We start from the raw sequence: 20,114 nt of genomic DNA, 5'->3' as shown, positions 1-20,114 counted from the left end.
GTACCCACTGTAAACGCGGAATAACCTAGGAACTTGGAATTTCTGACTTCCGAGGTAAATAAATGTGGAATAACCTCGGGAATCGGAATTTCTGACTTCCGAGTTCCGAGTTCCGCGATACATGGGAAGTCGGAACTCAGAATTTCTGAGGACACCTCCAGGAGTACCTTTTGTTTTTTAGCTATTACCAGGCAATAACAACACACTACGTGATAATTTTTGACCGAAAACAACATGAAAACACCTCCACAGAGAGAACTTGCACAATAACATCGGTGTGATTGATTTAATTACACAAAAAGAGGACTAAGCTGCTATTAAACTCAACAGTTACAGCTTATGCTGCGTTCCAGTTTTTCCAACTTTTTGCTCAATTATCACTTTAAACAGTAACTTTTCGCCAATCTTTTTCCTAGCATCAACACTTTTTGTGCTGATCCCGACTTTCCGAACTGAAATCAAGTGAACACACTGAAGTCGGAAGAACGACTTCCCAAATTGGAAACTTCTGAATGCAGCATTACCTAACAAAATAAAGGTACTCCTGGACACGTCCATGTTGCTTTCCTGACTTGCAACTGGAACACAGTTAACTCGGGTGTGACGCCGGCTTCCGAGTTCCGAGGGGCTAAACTCCGCCGTGCGCGTTACAGAGACCAGAGGACAATTGTAAACATGCTAGCATGTAGAGACAGAAATGACATGCCGTCGTGTAAATAAGATAAATCACATTAGGCTATTTAGTTTGTTTAATAAAAGGACAAGGTATAGACCTGTTCTATAGGAAAGGTATCCTTATGACTTCTGTTGTGATCTGGCGCAATATAGGAAATTAATTAAATAACTGCAATTTGTTTTTCAGAGTATCAATGTGAACCTTGACACCTTTGAATCGTTTTTAATTGCCTCACGATTAATCTTTACATGCCTATTGAATTGTGATCATAATTGTAGCTCACCTCCCTTAGGTCGCTGTGATTTGAATTTTTTGTCTTTAAGACTTTCACAGCTACAGTCTCTTCAGTGTCACGTTTGGCACATTTGATCACGTGTCCATAGCGGCCCTCTCCAAGAACCTTCACTATCTTGTAGTTCTTTGTCATTATTTTTGCCAAGAGTTGGTTTGCCATTTCGGAAATTAAATCTAGAGAAAAAGTGAATATGGTATCTCCGTTATCTCAACACATTATCTTCAAATTAAGTGAAAAATAGTCCAAAGAGCAAGATAGAATTTATTTAAAAACGTCGACGGATATTTGGCAGATAATTACAACTGTTAGTAAGGCTTCATCGTCAGAAATCTAGATATAAAATTGTCCAAGGAGCATCTGAGACCCTCTTTAAAGGTCTGTATTTGAAAGTCCAATACATAATACCTCAAATACATTCTCACAGGGGCGGATGTGACTCAGTAGAGTCGCGTCTCTCAATCGGAGGGTTCGGTCCCCAGCTCCTACAGCAACATGTCCAATGTGTACTTGGGCAAGACGCTTAACCCCAAATTGCTCCCGCTGCTTCGGCGGCGGTATATGAATGCGTATGAATGGTATTAGTTATTTCTGATGTTCACTTTCCTTACAACCTCTGCCATCAGTGTGTGAATGTGTGTGAATGTGTAGGTGTGAACTGCGGTGTAAAAGCGCTTTGAGTAGTCAGAAGACCAGAAAAGCGCTATATAAGCTCAAATCCATTTACCATTTACCACACAGTCTACACTTTGCTTCTTCTTTCCAACTAAAACATCCATCCAAGTTAGCTTGAACGTTTTCCTCCCTCAAAAACATATCTAAGTATATTTAAAGGCCTAGTCCAAATGATCATGCTTAGGTTTCCTTCAGTGTTTGTGCGAATAAAGAAATCCACTTAATTCCCTCCCACCAAAAGCTGCTATTCCCAGCCAAACTATTCCCAGCCTTGATATGATATTTATTTACATTGTAGATAGAGCTCTGTCAACCAGAAAAAACAAATCAATTGTAGAGGTGGTTACAAGCAGTCACCTGCTGTTCCTTCTCTTCTGACCTTTGGCTAATTGAATACCTCAGTTAAAATAAACATTATGATACTAAGGTTGTGTATTTCATTGGGTCTCCACTCCTTACTTCCCCTTTTTGTAAGTGTAAGTTTTACTGACTTGACCTCAGAAACTTTTCTTTTATATAAAAGAGTAAACAAACAATGGTTTACCTGTTTCAGCTACAGAAGGGCTCATGTAGGTCAACTGTTCATTCCAGTTGCTTGAATTTTTTAATCAGTTTTGTTCACCAGTTGTGCTTAGATGTTGTTTTCTGTCTTGTAGCTGAGAGTAGAAAGACTGGTTTTTCCACGTCATGGTGTAGATTTCAGTGTTGAACTTCATTATGATGTCGTTTATGTTCTAGAACTCTGTGTATTCCAACCAATGTACATGATGCAATTACCAAAATGTAATAATTACAGTGTTTAAATTATACTGTACACGTGATGTGTTTCACATTTATGACTTACCATTCACACAGAAGAGCTAACTTGTAGTTAGTTCTTTTTGTACACTTTTAATAAATAATGTACTATTATGTCTCTATTAAGGTTGGTAACAACAGGCAGTGTGCAGGAGCTCCTTTGCAATTGTTGGTTGTGAAAAAAGACAACCAGTTACCCAATATTGGGGGCCTACAGTAGGACTTGTATTTTTTTGTTGCTGTGGCATCAATATTGTTTGATTTTTACTCATATGGTATCTAAGTTTCAAATTCAGGTATGGTGACAACCCTACCTTTATCATGACTCCATTCATGCCCTTCACTCTATTCAGATATGTTTTATCTACTAATCTCACTTTACCTACAAAATATGATAATAATGGTGTTGGAAAAACAGTCAAGATACTTTTAACTGACTCAATCAATTCAACGTTACAATACTACAATGAAAAAAAAGATAATTATAACTTAAAGACTTGCATTCAAAGTTACTAACAGTGTTTAGTTTTAAAGCAGATATAGATACATTTACTGAAAATATCAAACATATTAAAAGAATCATTACTGGGGTTCCAGATAGCCTAGTGGTTATGTCACACGGCCAATGTACAGAGGCAGTAGTCCTCATTGCTGTGGCCGTGGGAGTCCAACCACGCGCCCTTTGCTCCATGTCATCTCTGATTCTCTCCTCCCAACATTTCCTCTGTCTCTTCAGCTGTCCGATCTAATGAAGGCAAAAAAGGTCCCAAAATATCTTTAAAATTACTCATTATGCTGTTTAAAAACCTGAGTTATGTTTTGTTTTAAATAACCAGAAGAATTCTACAGAACGAAATAATTGCTCTTAATTTAGGTAAAACCTAAGAACATCACAATTTCAAGTTGGAATTCTTAAATATTGGAAGGCAATGTTGTTGATGTTTTACAACATTGTTTGACAGAAGAAACCCCCATCTAATTTCAGTGTTATGCACTCTTAATTATTAAAAGATATGTTTATAAAATTCATACAAAAACATGTGTGGACATGTAAAATCGCTGTTTTAGAGACAACAAACAGCCTGCATAATCAGACGTTAAAATGAGTTTCAGTTTTTGCTTATGTTCAAACATATGTCAACGTTTCTGTGTTTTTGCACTGGCAGACGGTTGCCACTAGATGTCACTGATCACCTTGAGTTTTGAAAAAAAGGGGGGTATTAAATGTAAAAAAGAAAACATAATTTCACATGTCCATGTAACTGTTAGATAATCAGTCAGCTTATGTGTAGTTGATGTGCTTTAATTTAAATTTATAGTGCTATCTGTGCAAGCTTGTAAACCTAAAAAAAGACATAGGCCTTACATTGTGTCTCCCAAAATGACCAGGCTGCTTCCTGAGAATTATTTATTTTTAATATTGAAAATTCAAAGAGAATTTGATAAGCACAGAAAAATCAGCGAGTATAATCACTTCAAGGGAGACTAAATTCCCCTCGACAGTATACAGTATAACCACAGCAGAGAGGAGGAGGCTTTAAGGGTGAAGTGATTTATTAAGGAGAGTGAAGAAGGGGAGAAGAAAAGGCCTCCTCTGGTTTTATTTTGGCAGTCTTGTTTTCTAAGTGGGCTTTTATGTTTAAACTAATACATTTAATGAAATCATAATTATGTGATTATTCAGTGTTCTGTGCAGGTTAGTCATGCTGTAGAATCCAGAGCGGATAAGGGAAATGGTCATGCATGTCATTGACTGTAAAACAAAGCATTGATGCATGACTCTAATGTCTGACACCAGTGATCACATCATGTATGATGGCTGTTTTTTTTTGACCATAAACATAGTTATTTCTCCTCTGAATCAGACCAAAGCCAGCATCCATTTGCTCCTCCAGCGACCTCCTCTCCCCACAACAAACACCTCATCTCTTCGTCACCCTCTCTCTGTTAAAGGTTTAGATGTTGAGTGGCTCTGGCATGGCGCTTTGCTCCACAGAGAGCTGAAAGCACCAACGCTGCAAAAACAAGAATATTCTTTCCCCTGATTTAACAGAGATGTTCACTGATATCTAACTTCTGTGTTTTCATTCCATTTCCTTGAGTGCAGATGTAGAAAACGATCACGATACCTCTGGCAGACTGAGTTTCAAAAGGCTTTGCACTAGTAAACAAAGAGTTAAAGGCGAATGTGGTATGCCTCATTGTTTGACCTTTAACACAGAGTGCACTAAAAAGGGAAAGATCATTTGAAAGAACAACCAAGAATTTCTTGAATTAGGAAAATTATTGGAAAATAAATTGTCACAATAGATCATAACAATCCAATCTTACACCGTCATGTATAAGTAGTTTAGATACATTTTTGATGGCTTTGCAACGTTCACAATATTTCTGTAATATTACGTAGTTTCTGAGGTTAAAAAAATGTATTAATTCTGCAAACAATCATACAAACAAGCAAGTAAACAAAACCTTCCTTTTGCACCTGAAACATTGGATGTAGAACCAGTGAGCCTGTGCAGCAGCCAAAGGACAAAAACACTCATCTCCCTCCCCTGCAGTGTAGGGCAATGTGGGCGTGATTGACAAGCAAAAGCGGTGACGCCCCCTTTCGTCATACTCTCTTCTTATTTGTTGGAAAGTGGAAGTCACATTTGGGGCTCTCCCCCATTATTAATTACCAACATTTTAAACGCATTACTTTTCAAAATGGTCTAATATTTTTTTAATGCAGAACTCCTTTCATGGATTCAAATATTATGCATTATAAAAAATTAAATTGATTGTGAAACCTTAAAAATGAGAAATAAACGACCCACTCACACCTGCAGGCACACTTGGACAGATCGTGCCGAAAGATTTATCACCAAATGTTGTGAGGACAATTTAACAAGTCATGCTCTCATGTTTCCTCATCTCACTTGTTTCCTGCAGCCCATTGAAAGGAAATCGCTGGGCCACCCCCCCCCACCCCCCCCCACCCCCCCCTCCTCTGGACGCGCGCGCCTGTGCCGTGGAGCTCCCCCTCGCTGCGTGCATCGTGATCTAGTGGATGCAGAGTCTCGCGGAGAACGCAGGGTCACCGTCTGTCACTGCAAGGGGAAATACTGAAGAATTTGCAGCAGCGACTGTTGGGCATTGGTGCACCTGAGCAGCAGCAGCAGCAGCAGCAGCAGTGTATCTGGTAAGTCAGTGTGTGTTTGTGTGTCCGCTCCGTGTAGATGAAGCCACATTGCTGCACTATAGGAAGAGAAGCTGAGCATCCTCTCAGTAAAAGGCGACTCGGGGATAAAGGAATATCGCATCATTTCCCATCGGTTGGATTACGTCCAATTTCTCTTCTCTGCAGCCAGACCGACCAAGTACTGCAGATTTATCCGCAATACTTGAAATGTTGCAGATTTCAATTATGCATGCGTCATTTTATATGCTGTCTCGCTTGTTTGCATACGCCAAGGCTGAATCTTGCATCATATTGGATTACTATCACAGGCTGTGCGCGCCCATAGAAGCTGTTTTCTTGACTCATTCGGTTTGATTTTGCACAGTCAACCTAATGTTCTCACTTTCTGTTGAAATGACAGCATGATGCAGGGTGTTGATTTTACTATGCAGCTGTCTCCGATTGCCCTTCGGATTGTAATGATCTCTAAATTTGACCTGAGTGTCCAGGTTGTATTTGCGGTGCAATATGAGAATATGGTGGATCATTCTTTACGGAAGTAGGCACATTAATTGTCAGTATGGCTTCAAAGAGTGTTGCCATGTTAAGTGCACTGTAGTAAATGGAGACTGTGGTCAAGGCTGGGGAAGGATTGCCATTTTATGTTCCTTACCATGAGCCCACCAGGTAAACAAGAGCAGGGATGTGAACTTCAGCCTTCAATATATGTCATAATAATAACGATTTAGTCTTTGTTTGTTTGATTTGTTGGGTTTCATGCGTGCAAAGACGGTGGGATGGTGTTTGGGGTCATTTTTTTTGTAGGATTTCTTGGTGAAATGGACGCGAATGTTAATGAGAGCTCTGACGTTATGTAATTGGTTGTCAGAGCGCAGCGAGGAGCCATCTCTATCGTCATTGTTTTCCTCTCTGACAAACCAGCAGCAGCAGCACAGAGGAGGAGCATCCTGCTTTCTACATGGGATTAGGTGCATGTTCTGTTTTAATCATTCGTCAAATCTACTTTGAATGTCAAGAAGCCCGATGTCTGCGGGTTTTTTTTTTTGTTATTTTTTTTTTTGTGGGTGCCGCGTTTCACCCAGCCAGGCTCTATTCCCATAGAATGCAAACGGGCTACCTTCTGCTTGCTTTTTCGTCAAACCCTGCAGCTTTTCTTGGCAATGATGACGTCGCGCTTGAGAGACAGGTCGCTCGTGCCCGCCTCAGCGTGTTGTGGAGCTGTCCGCGGTGCTGAACTCACTGTTTGCCGGAGCGCGTGTCTGTCAGCAGTCAAGGTGCCCCCAAGAGAGCTGACACGAGGCTGCAGAGAGGAGACGATGATATTGTCAGGGGGGGGGGGGGGTAATCCAATTTTACTGAGAAAGGGGGAGTTAAAGAGTGCTGGCTATTTATTAGAAGACTCTCCTCACTCTTCAAGGAGGATATCTATCTATCTATCTATCTAATTTATAGCGGGGTTTTTTTGCACAATAAAAACTGAAATGTGTCAATAGCACAACCAATAACATGGTATTTGGTGCTATTTTTTTCCAATGTGTTCATTCAGTGTCCGGTCAGATTTATAATCCTGCTAGTTCTTTCATCAGAGACTCTCTGGTGTTAGTCCAAATTTGCCAGACAACTTTATTTGGATACATCAGATAAAGCTAAGCTACTAAGTTCTTATGTTTATGTGTTGGAGATGCAAGACGTTTTGCTTCCTTTTTTTTTTTTAATTGTACAAAAATATGTCAGTAGCTCTGAAGGTAGAAACATATGGAGTAAGTTTGTTGAAGTCTCAGTACAGAATGTCAGGTAATTCCTCTTCTGCGTGTGCTTTCATTTGAGTCTTTGTGTGCTATCAGCTGGTTCTGTGTCCTTGAGAGGAGCAATGCTATCAATTAAGTCACAGACTACTCTGCCTCTCCATTTAAAGGTAATGCCTTTATTTCTGAAGCCACACAAAGTCCTGTGTAACTTCCTGTAGTACTCCCCGTGTGTCTGTGGTGATGTTATTTTTTTTATGTCTCCATGCTCCAGTTGGTTTGTTTTTGATCACAGCGGAACGGCATCTCCCTGCTGAGGACTTTAATTTGCACTCAGGCGACCACTGGCTTGATCTGTGGTTATCTTTAACCACAAATTTAAAAAAAGAACAGAAGTGATGAGATGAATGTTATTAACCACAGGGAGGGTAAGCAGTGATTGTTTGACCCAGAGGTGAAAGAAAAGAATAGTTTTAGGCAGTTTGGTTAAATGGGTTTGGGTCGTTTTTAATCCTCTTCATTGCGGGTTCTTTTTGGCCGAAGTGAATATTTACTGAGAAAGGATTAACAAAAGTGTGGGATTTGTTTGATGCAGTGAAATACATGCTTTTGTCATTTGTTTTTTCTTCTCCTACTCTTAAAACACGAGACATCTAAAAAAGGCAATAGCCCAGTTCTGTCAAATGTTACAGTCACATAAGAAGCCAGAAAAAAGTGTGATTTATTCAAGTGGAAACAAAGACAACACAAGAGTGTTCTTCTTATTGTTGTTTTTTGTGGTTTAAAATGAGAGGATATTGATATCTGCAAACCAGAATAGATTTCTCTTGTTGTTGTTGTTGTTTTTTTGTTTTGTTTCCAGAAGGCAATAAGAGGGCTAGTAGAGAAAACGCAGCAAATCCTGTTTCACCTGCAAACCTTTACCTTGTGTAACCCAGTTAGATCCTCTCTCAGTACAGCTCAAATGTAGGAATGCTGTGTTTACTCCTGACCTTTATCTTTGCTGTGTTACATTGTCAGTTTTCAGTGTTTGACGACACGTCACACCTGAAGAAAGAGGGGACGATGTGTGAAACAGCGGGGATATATATATTTTTTTTTTTTTGGTACCCTCTTTAATGTGTGTAGATGAAAGGGTTAAAGGCTGCTGCTCCTCTGGTAGAAGGGGGAGATAGTGGTGTCTGACAAGGTGTGAAAAAAGGAGGCAATGTAAGAACAGAGAGTCTGAAGGGCAGCCGGAGTGTCTCATTTCTCTGTGTGCGGAGGCGAACACACACATACACACACACACACACACACGCAGGGGAAGACTCAATCCTCTGTGGAAGATGTATAACGTTTAAAAAATGCTTAACAGCGTCCACAAGATTTTGTACAGCATAGAACGAATCTCAGTTTCTGTTTGAATGTCATCACGTGTATTAAGAGGGAACAAGTGAAATACGATACATATTTTATTTTTGTAGGTTTATTCGCAGCAGTGCAGTGCAAGGACATCATTTCCTGTTTTCTACTCATGTGAGACTCTTCTTCTTCTTCTATGGACAGAATGAATGATGTCAGTGTTACCTGGAGCCTTTCATGCAGTGTCATCAAAACATGTCAGTGTTTGCCTGCTCTGAATCATCATCATGTAGCTTGTAGCGTGTAGCTTGCAGCTCAACCTGAAGTATGTCATATGATGTTTTGGGCTATTCAAAATGGAGTCCAAGCATGCAGAATCCATGGTATGAGCCTGTTCAAGATACTGGTGTTAATGGTGAAATATCAGAAAGAGCTGTTTTATGTGTGTTTAGGAGGTTGTTGGATGTTCCTGTGAACATAGCAGCTTCAGGTCATCACTTTGGACACTAGAGGGTGTGTTCCTCATGGGCATGTTCAGAGACAGATAACGTAGTGTTGCCTTGATTGACTCAATAGCAATGAAGCTCACTGTGGTATGTCATGGTGCAAGGACGTCAATTCTTAATGGAAAAACTGCGGTCTCAGTCAGAAATCAGCAAAGGATGTTTTGTTTGGTCCAAAAAGTTTGAGAAAAATATCAAAAGCATCCATTTGAATGACTCAGATGTGTTGTTGTTGTTGTTGTTTTTTTTCCGTCCAGTCTCTAACCCAAAGATATTTTGGTTTTATGCATGATGATAAAATTTGTAAATATTTATGTTAAAGACACTGGAAACATCATTTTAGTCACAAGTATCCAAAGGATCATTTATCTTTTGTTGTTGATTGATTAGTTTCTTCATCAAGCTCTTAAATTCATCAGAAATCCTCACTGGGATTCCAACATTCTGATCCTGTTGGTAGCTGCTTCCAGCCGAATTAAAAACAGTCAGATAAAAAAGCACTGGTGGCTCAAAGTGACCATGACTCAGCATTTGCCCACGTCTCAGCTTCCTCCATCCGACGGGTGGGCTGATTGAACGCGGTTTCGCCAGAAAATTGTGTCCATGCATGTGTTATCTGAACTGCTTATCCTGTTTATGACGTGCAGGAGAAACCAAAGCACGCTCAGTGGTGAGAGATCGGGTTCAGCCTGAATGAAGAAAGATCCACTCATATCACATATATGCAGATAGAGACTTATTCATCTCAATGAAGAAAAAAGACTACAAAAAGACTACAAAAATTACACTGACAGCCTCATCAACACTCTGCACTGGATGTGTTTGTGCTTCAGAGGAGACAAGATGGACGTATGATCCTATGTGCATGACTATGAACCAGAAGAGGAGAGTTTCATTCATGATTGATTTGTTGATTATGGATTAAAGATCACCATTTCGTAGGTTGCACAAATTGAATGTTGTTGTTGAAGTTATGTAAATAATATGGAAATCAGCACTTCTTCAAACTGTAAAGTTTGAATCAGTTAAAGTTAGCTGCTTGTGCTCGAGCACGGTTTATTATTGCTGTCCTTTTTCTCTATGGTGCAGTACGTTGTCAGCTGCTTCGTTCTGTTAAATAATGCAGAATTTGCACCCAAACATTGTCTCTTTTTAGGCTTTACGGTGCATAATCACATTTTACTCCAGTTCATTACTTGATCCTTTATTATTTTCACTGTGACTTGTTTATTACTCTGCGAACGTTAATCATGTACAACTGCTGGTATACGACTAACAACATGAGAGACAACATTTTTATTACGTTTCCTCTCTCTCACAGTCAGAGTTCATTTATTCTCCCCTCCCTCTGATTCCAAAAGCTCAACGTTTCACTCCGCTAATCAGGTTAAATTTTTGTCTGTGTAAAAAATAAATGGTTTTTAGACACTTGTTTTAAAAACATGTTGATTTTCATTTCCATTCCTACTTCGAGTCATTTAGCAAGACTTACACATACTGTTAGTTGATGCTCCAGCACTGAGCCAAACATGTTGTGTGTGTTTTTTTTCCTCTCCACAGGTGATCTCCTGCAGGGGACCAACAGCTTCTCTCTAAGGTTTATGGAAACCTGACCTCCCATTGGTGGAGAAGGTGAGTTGTACGTGTATGTGTTGATCTCTACAGTCTTCCTGGTTACCTGATCCCTATTTGGCTTTACAGTTAAGGACCCTTACAGTGCTTGAACAGGGACTGTCTTTTAGGGACCCTTTGTATAATTTATTAAGCTAAACACACCACTTTTGGTAATTAATAGCTCTTTGTCAATGCTGTTAATATTTCATGAGGGTGTTCCGGCCTTCCAGCGGTCTAACTGGAGGCCAGGAAAGGCTTTTTTATTGAAATGTACTTTATGTGCTCTACTGTGTGCATGAGTGTGTACCGCATGATTAGTAATACTTAGAGGATTACAATGCTAATGTAGGGTTGTGTTTCAGCTCGAGTTGCAGCTGATCCCACTCCCTGATCTGCTGTCTCTTTTAATAGCAATTACCTTTATTTTATTTATTTATTTTCATTTCTGAGGGTGTTCTCCTTTTATGGCCTCACTGAGAGAAGCCATGTCTGTCTCACCAGGAAGTATGATAACTCAGGGGTGATTATCGATTTCCTCGTGGGATCTCTTTGTCTTGTGTGCGTTATGATAGAGGCGTGCTGCAGCAGGGAGGTTCAGCAGCTGTTTGATGAGCACAGACTGGTGTTTGTATATGCAGGAGGGCTCATCATCTGAACATGATGAACCAGTTCAGTAAAGACTTCTCCAGGGATCGTGAGCAGTTTGGACTGGGAGAGAGAGCGAGAGAGAGAGAGCGAGAGAGCTGGGTCAGAGTTTTTATACTGTAGGGCGAAAAAAAAAAGGGTCCCCAAAGGTGACTATGAACTTAAAGGGACAGTTTGGATTTGTTTTAAGTAGGGTCGTTTGATTTAACCTATCACTAGTGAATTTATTAGCTAAAGCTGATAGCGGCCAGAAATGACCCCTTGTAGCAAGAAGTAGCCCCATGTGCAGGGGATGTAGTCCTCGTCATGGCAGCTGTGGGTTCGAATCCGGCCTCTGCCCTTTGCTGCGTGTCATCCCTCTCTCTCTCTCACATGCCCATTATTTCCTGTCTCTCTTCAGCTGTCCAATCTAATAAAGGCAAAAAGCCCCCAACAAAGTATGCTATATTTGTACATTTTTCAACACTTCACCGCGGTTTAGAAAAGTCCTTTCCTTTGACACGTTTTGCTAAAATGCCATTTTTCCTGTACGCAGCACTTTGTACAAAGACTTAATGATGATGAGAATTACTGCTGTTTGCCTTTGGTAGCAACCAAAGTAGAAAATAGCTAAACGGAGTCGGGGGTTTCCATTTTAAATGTTCTTATTTTTAGATATTGAAAATTTGATTTGAACATGAACATGGCATTATTATTATTATTATTATTATTATTATTATTATTATACATGCCGCAATCATTTACAAAGGCTTTTCCTGATTCAGCAGAAATAACTTTCTGTGCAAGTCACCGTGAAGTCAAGATTTAGAACAGGTCCATAAGGAGTTATGATTATTTCTAGGGAAAGTCAGAACTGGGGAAGCAAGTCTTTAAGGTGATAATACTCTACATTTATAACAATCTGCTATAAGATATAATACTAGGCTCCATTCAAGAAAAATAAGTACATTTTTCTTGAATGGAATCGAGTTTTGGTTCAAATGTACTTCTCATTTTTGTTGCACTCAGCGACACTTTACCTTTGGCCTATAAGATTTGGAAAGTAGGCTGGTGATACTCTAATTTCCTCGAGTCAGATTTAGAGTTGTTCAGTCCTCCCTCCTCCTCCTACCAGTGGGGGAGGACGGCTCTTTATGACTTCAGGCCAGTTCGCCAATTCATACATGGAAACATTTGCACCACATTTATTTATTTTCCCTCCTTTATTTAACAACCACCAGCACTGCTTTGGCTCATGGTCGGGCAGATCCATCCATCCATCACTCTCAGAGCCAAATTGGCTTCAGCTTTACACTGCTTCAAATAAACACAACATGTTCCATATGTGCCAATTTGAAGTAAATTATAAATACAAATAAACTTTTATGTGGGCTACTGCTTTCTTCTTCTGTAAAGGTTTAAACATGATCAGACTTTTGCTTTTAAGACCCGAGTTTGTCTTCAAACTACCGTGTTTTTTTTTTATAATGTGATTTGACTTTCACTGTTAGTAAGTCCGTGGTCCAGTTAGGAGTCTGTGTAATCAGTCAGTTACTCCACCTAAATGGCTTCCGGGTATTAGAGGTGGGTATAAATAGAGATGTAAGATGATTATAGTCTGCTCATTCAGTGGATGTATCCCTGTGCAAACTTTGGCTGCAGCTTGTAATCTCCTCTAAATGTTTCCTTATCATGGCCATATTTAACTTGAGACTTTCGCTGCAGTCCACCAGGCCATAAGAACTATTTTGACATATCAACGTGGAAGCTGCATTTTAAAGGGTAGCTAAGATACTGAAAACTAAGCTAGGTTCAGTATTTAAAGAATATGATATTTCTCATTCATAGATGCTTCCAGGGTTGCTAGCATTGTCGCTGTATTGATGTTGGTCAGCTGTTCATTGGATCTTGTACTTAGTGCGTGGCCACATTCCCTCATGGTTAGTGTGTGTGCCCCATGTACAGTGGCTAAAGTCCCCCAAGTGGGCAGCCTGGGTTCAAATCCAACCCTTGGCTCCTTTCCCACCTGATTCCCCACTCTCTCTCTCTCTCCCTGATTTATGACTCCACTGTCCTAGGTCTAAAGAAAGACATAAAAAGCAGCAAAACAAGTTTTTAAAATAAAGTACCTTAAAATTAACTCGTGTTTAAGATGAAGATATATGTTATTTTACACTAGCTGTAGATGAAGGATGTAGTCTGTAGTTGTGTCATGCGTTGTCATATTGGACATACATTTTAAATGTTGTTTGGTGATAAACAGCATTTAACAGACGTTATTTTCTGAGACAATAAAGCGTGAGGTCCAACAATAACAAACATTGCATTTAGAAAAGAACCTTGAGTCACTAATAGGTCACATGAAGGTAAATCGTCATTTCTGCGACAGTAAAGGTTGGTTTGGACGTATCACTTTTGGAATATTATAAGCCCAGTTCTAATTTGATTCCAGCAACCGGTTTAAAAAAGAGCTTGGACAGGTTCAAGTGTATCACTCTGTAGCATCACCTTTTCTGTTAACAACACTGTGTAAGCATTCGGGAACCAAGGAGACCAATTTATGTGCTTTTGATAGTAGAATGTTGTTCTATTCTTGCTTGATGTTGGATGTTTTTGGCTGTTTAACCAGTTCAGCACCTGACTCATTTACTACAGAGCAGTGCTGTTGTAATACATGAAGAATGTGGTTTTGCATTGTCTTGAAATAAACAAAACCCTCCCTGAAAAAGACTTTGTCTATTTTGCAGCTGATGTTGCTCAAAAACTTCTAAATATGATTCAGCATTTATGGTGCCTTCACAAATTTGCAGGTTAGCCATGCCATGTGCAATAACGCACCCTCAGCTCGTACCGTCGTGGATGTTGGCTTACGAGCTATGCACGGATAATAAACTAGATTGACCCTCTCCTCTTTAGTCCAGAGAGCAGGGCATCCAGAATTCACCAACACAAAGTCAAAGTTTGACTCATCCGACCGCAGGACAGTTTTCCACTCTGTCTCAGTCCATCTTAAATGACCTAGGGCAGCTGGGGATCTGATTTATTTACGACTTCCTTCCTAGCATTGTAGAAGTTTAGCTAGCTTTGTGGATGTATCGATGAACTGTGCACACGGAAAACGTTTTTCAACTCTTTCTGATCCGATGCAAAGATGTCGATGACAGCATTGTGTCTATTAATTCAGAGCAGTCTGAGGGCCGAAGATCGCCGCCTCCCATTATAGATTTTTGACCTTATTCTCTGTATACTGAGATTTCTCCAGTTTATCTGAATCCTTTTTTTCTGTTTTTAAGGTTTCCTTTTGGGCTTTTTATGCCTTCATTAAAGAGACAGGACAGTGGATCAGGGAGGTAGAGCGTGGAGAATGCCATGTGTGGCAATGGACACAGGTTGAATTCAAACCGGGCTGCCCGCTCTGAGGACTGTAGCCTCTGGACATGGAGCATGCAAACAAACCACTAGGCCACCAGAGCCCCAACCTCTGAGTCTTTTAGTTATAGTGATGTCCTGTAGATGATGAAATCCCAAGATTTTTTGCAGATTTTTTTTATTTGCACAAAAAATTCTCATCAGTCTATAGGTTGAGATTTTGATATATAAAGGAAATGTTAATGCTTATTAACGGGAGCATCAGGTTTTCAAATGAGTTATAAAGGCAATGACATGTGTAACATTGAATCCTTCATAAAGTAAAATAAATGTTACTGACTAGCTTTGTTTATAAACAAAATGTTAAAATGAAAATATTAGTTGATCTTTAATATTTCAAAATGCATTTCCCTTTATTATCGTAATTTTCAGTAGCATTTTTTTGTTTTGTTTCAATGGTTCCCCTTTCCTCTCCCAGCATACCTCATAAATTCACACACACACATTGGAGAGGCAGTGTGTTTGAAGTCAGCCAATCAGTATTCAGTGCAGCATCGGGCAGCTGAACGGGAAGAAGGCAGGGAGCCAGTGTGTTTGGAGAGCAACATTCCCAGATTGAAGGTTCCCAGTATATCTTCTCCCTCCCTCCCTTCCTCTTTTCCTCTGCTCTCTCTGGACATCAGGAAAAACTGGACTGGAACCAGAGCCTCTCTCCTCTCTGCTCCATCACACAGCCACTGCTGCATGTCTACAGTTCATTCCTTCATCACCGGCCATCACAATATGCTTGTCTCCCCCTCCTCTGCTCCTCTCTGCCTCTGCCCTCCCCTGGCCGATTTTTTTCCCCCTGTTTTCACTACACTGTCACCAGGAGGCTTGTGGCTAGAGCTGGATTGTTACATAACCTCTGCAGCAGAGTGCAGGACGCTGTGTTAAATCACAACTCAGTCACAAGTGTTTTATGTATATGAATATAGGTCCAGTGCAGTGTAAAATGTATGATTCTGTTTAAAGGATTGAACAATTCAGACTCTCTCTCTCGCGTTCCCTCTGTTTGTTTACATATTTCTCTGGGATCTCTCGATGTTTACCTGTTCATGAAAGCATCTTCGGTCTGAATCTCCACTGACATTGATGGTTCAGTAGTTGCTCCGTGTGTATCATTGGCTATAGAACAGTATTATCCTCCTAAACTGTTTTAAGTTTCGTCATATTGTTTACAGTTCTCTTTCACTTTTATTTCAGAGAATCTGACAGATTTAGAGTGAAATCAGCACAGGTATCTAAATGAAACAGTCTACATGCTAGTTGCTCTTCTATTTGGATAAATGCTAATATCAGCATTGCTAACATAATGACTCAGCTAAAATATGATGTTTAGCAGGTATTATTTTTTTACCATGCTCATCATCTTATTTTAAAATCCTAGCATATTACCAGTAAAAACGCAGGTGCATGGAGTGCTGCATGCATGTGGATTTTTTTTTATTTTTCATAAACAGTCAACAAGAATGTGTCCCTGTGGTGCTGTTCAGTGTGGGGATCCAACTATCCCTCTGAGAGCTTCAATCTTCAATAGCTTCTTAGCCTACCAACATTTGCTTATTAGTGCTACACATGATGTACTCTTCAGGCTGAAGGGAACTATATTCATTTGACATTGTTTGGTCATATAGCAACTTTAGCAAGTATCTTAAAGTTAATCTCTTGACTAGAATATGTTACTGGATCAGAGTAAGAGAACCCCAAAAGTAATCACAATTCATTCTGATGGTGACATGAATCATTGTACCAAATTTTTAAGGACTCTGTTTAACGCTTGTGGAGAAATTTGACACAGAAAGACAAATATCTCATAGTGGTGCTGGAGAAAAGTTAATAAAAGTCAAATTCATCTTCAGTGGACCATGACAACTGAAAAACATTTATTGCAATTAACATCCTACTTGTTGAGTTGTTTCGATGATAAGTAAAGAAATGGAACATTCAACCAATGGGCATTGCTCTCCCTTTAGGGCCATGCTACTTAAATGAACATTGGCAGATAAGATACCAGTCCTGGTTTATACTGATTTAAACAGACCCAACATTGACCCATGAACTGTTGTTCTAGCTGCTTAATGTGTAAAACAAATGTATGCACATCAAACTAAATATTCAGTTCAGTCTGAAAGAAGCAAAAGCTCTGTGACTTTCTTTTTTCTCACTGCTCCGGATCCGTTACTCTGTCATGCAATTTTAATCTACTCTGTCTTGCCTTGCGTCTTTGACTTTTGTCAGAGAACTAGATTTGTAGAGTAGTTTTTGTTCTAGAGGGAGTTTCAGGGCCATCCGAGAGCCGGAAATCCTCCGGCAGCCAGCAACCTCAGAAAAATGTTCTCAATAAAAACGACTGTCGTTATTGAGGGATGCATCAAATCAAGTATACACAGTGCTTAATTTGCTGTAATAGTTGTAAACAAGGTTACAGAGGCAGTTAGTGAGTCATGTCATCAGGGCTGTGGCTCATTGATTGATCTGCTTGAGTGGCTCGTTTAGATGATGTTTTTCAGCGCACTTAAAGCAGTCATGACTACTATTAAATTACATTCTGTCTCAGATTGTTGTTCAGAGTTGGTGCAGCACCCTAAAGGAGCAATACATCCATCAACCAGACATTTTCATTGTGCAAAAAGACATTTAAGGTCACGATAAGGTAGAGTAGAGGTAAAGTGAGAGAGACTGTGCAAGGGGAGAGAGAGAGACGGAGTAGAGGAAGGGAAACTGTTTGCAGGTAACTGCCAAGTCCAATCACTCTGATGTCTCAGGAGTTTCTCTTAATTAATAGGTAGGACTCTCTTTAGTTTTGGTTATTATAGATTTGAACTTTGCTAGACTCTGGGGAGGGCAATGAATGTATTTGGTAAGTTGGATCAATGGATCACACTGGACAACAGTAACAATTTGGGGACTTTCTGTCTTGCACCGCCTAGTTCCACCATGATAAATGGGTTTGGATGAACATTTCAGCTGGCACCAAGATAGAAATTAGTCTCGTAATGTTGTCATTGTAGGTTTTCAGTCATCCAGCTCATGGTAAATCAAAGCTTGATCCAAAGGCAACTGGACTTGGTTGAAGATGTTGAAATTGCCAGCCAAGTCTAGTTGCCTTTGGATCAAGCTTTGAGTCTCATACTGTTGTTTATAGTCAAAGTGCAAAACTAATGGCATTTTGTGTTTGAGCTAATTAACAAATGTTAACAACTAATGTGAGAAGCGTGTTGACAATGAGTCATTATGAGCATTCTACCGCGCGGCTGTTAGCATTGAGCTTAAATAACATCTGTGCCTAAGTTTAGGCTCACAGAGCTGCATGTTCAGGCTGTGGACACGTTGATCTTTTCAGAAAGGAGCCTGCATGTTGGCTTCTTTCTGTTACTTTAATTGCATAAGATGCATTTATGCCCACACAGCTCTTTTTCCATCTCTGACAGCCACAGTCTAAAACTAAAGTTGGTGATATGATTCACTTCCCAGTTTGCTTTAATTTACTATCTTGTTGGATTGCATTTATTTTCAATTATACTATTTATCCTTTTTCTAGCATGTGTAACTGAACACAAGATTTGTCTCTTTATTTCTTCAGAATAGGAGTTTATTTAGTTTCAGTTCATTTTATTTTCCAGACTTTTTATTTCTATTAATATTTATTTCTGTGAAAAACTGCTCACCACAGCTACATACTATTTTCATTATCCATCATTTCATTCCTCATGGGAGGATTTATTAACTGGCTATGAAAAAGACTGCATTCAACATTGATGCCTCTATATGACCTACAAAAGGAAACTAGACCACAAGAGACGAGACTGTTTATTTATATATTGTTATTATTATTGCCTGGCCCTGTTGCAACCAACAGGTAGCAGACAAAGGCTGAAACATAACTTTTTCAACAGGAAATATTCACACGAAGTTATACATGTTCAAAATCAATAGATAAGCATGTACTGGAAAGGCCAGTAAAGGGAAATAAGACATATTAGTTTGGCCACAGGGGGCGCCAACATCAACAGTACCAGAAAGTTCCTCACAGGAGCTTTAAGTTACTTTTGTTTTTTTAATTCCAGTTTTTCTAAACGTTGTGTGTACCTCCTCTTTGTTTACATGCAGTTGTTGTATGTTCTCTTTCAGAGCATTTCATAATGCTGGGCTGTTACCTCATCTCTGGTGACATTGGATGGTCCTTGTCTCAAACAAGGCATTTGAGATTAAACCAGAGCACAAATATTTTATGGGCTGTCAGATGAAATGTAGGATGGTGCGTCATCATCCATGTGACCTTGAGCTGACCATGCCCTCTCATCTCCGCTGAGGGACATGGGAAGAGAGAGAACATTTCCCCTGCAGAAAATCAATATAATATTAATGAATACAGTGTCTTTTTTTCTTCTTCATTATTTACATCTCAGTGCTGACGAATTATTGTGTGTGTGGTCTGTTGTTCTGGGAGCTCAGCTAAAGCACACCTGGACGAATCACACAGGGAAACAAACTTCCTCTTGATGTAAACAGACAACAGGAAGAGAGGAGACCACCACCCATCACCCAGGAAGGAACAAACAATGATGCAGAAACGTGATTCTCTTCTTGTAGCAGAGACATTCATGATCAGATAGCTGAGTCATCCTGCGCTTGTTTGCTTGAAATCTTGACCCACACAGCTTGCACAGGCAAAGCCAAAGCCATCTGAGGACTCTGTGATCTTGGTTGCTATGTTGCAACATTTGGCAGACATAATGACATGGAGGAAGTATCCATCTGAATGACTCATTTTTATGAAGAGATTTTAATTAGCGGTTACCTTATGACTTTGATCTTATGAGAAGAAATCATTTGACATCTTGTTACAGGTTAGAAGATACATGTTTTAGGTTTCTGAGTCCCCCAAAACATCGTTATTTACAAAGAAACAACTACAACAATACCCTTAAAAATACATGCAAAACTAAGCTCGCTGAAACAGCTGACATTCAAGCAGGATAAGGATTAGTCCTCCTGCCCTCTGCGATTCTCTGATCTTTCACGTATTGGCACCAGCTTGTTGAAGTTGTAAAATGTCCAGGGAAAGAACTCAACAGTTCCTTTATTTACTGACACTAAAATGTTGTACTGCCATTTATAGTCCATAGATGACAAATCCTACTGACTTTGGTGGTCTGCTGACGGCCCTCAAGAAAATTGTAACAATGTTTACGATCCCTTCATTGACATCTTATGCTGTCAATAGGGCCCAATATGCCTTCATCTA

General features: G+C 39.7%; 1 protein-coding gene across 3 annotated transcripts in view; it reads left to right on the top strand.

The window, feature by feature from the left end:
- The first annotated feature begins 5,464 nt into the window (after positions 1-5,464).
- LOC109986037 (protein kinase C and casein kinase substrate in neurons protein 1) overlaps positions 5,465-20,114 on the top strand; it is a 36,084-nt gene continuing 21,434 nt past the window's right edge. Inside the window, exons 1-2 of one of the 3 annotated variants that reach the window (XM_020636554.2) lie at positions 5,465-5,625; positions 10,778-10,849. The gene's annotated coding sequence lies outside the window, so the exon portion shown is untranslated. Of the gene's footprint in view, positions 5,626-5,721; positions 5,804-6,541; positions 6,594-10,777; positions 10,850-20,114 lie in introns of those variants that run through there. The other 2 variants (XM_020636563.3, XM_020636570.3) reach the window with 2 other exon arrangements.

Source organism: Labrus bergylta, chromosome 12 (genome assembly GCF_963930695.1).
Source record: "Labrus bergylta chromosome 12, fLabBer1.1, whole genome shotgun sequence".
NCBI lineage: Eukaryota > Metazoa > Chordata > Actinopteri > Labriformes > Labridae > Labrus > Labrus bergylta.
This window is presented reverse-complemented; position numbering and strand designations above follow the sequence as displayed.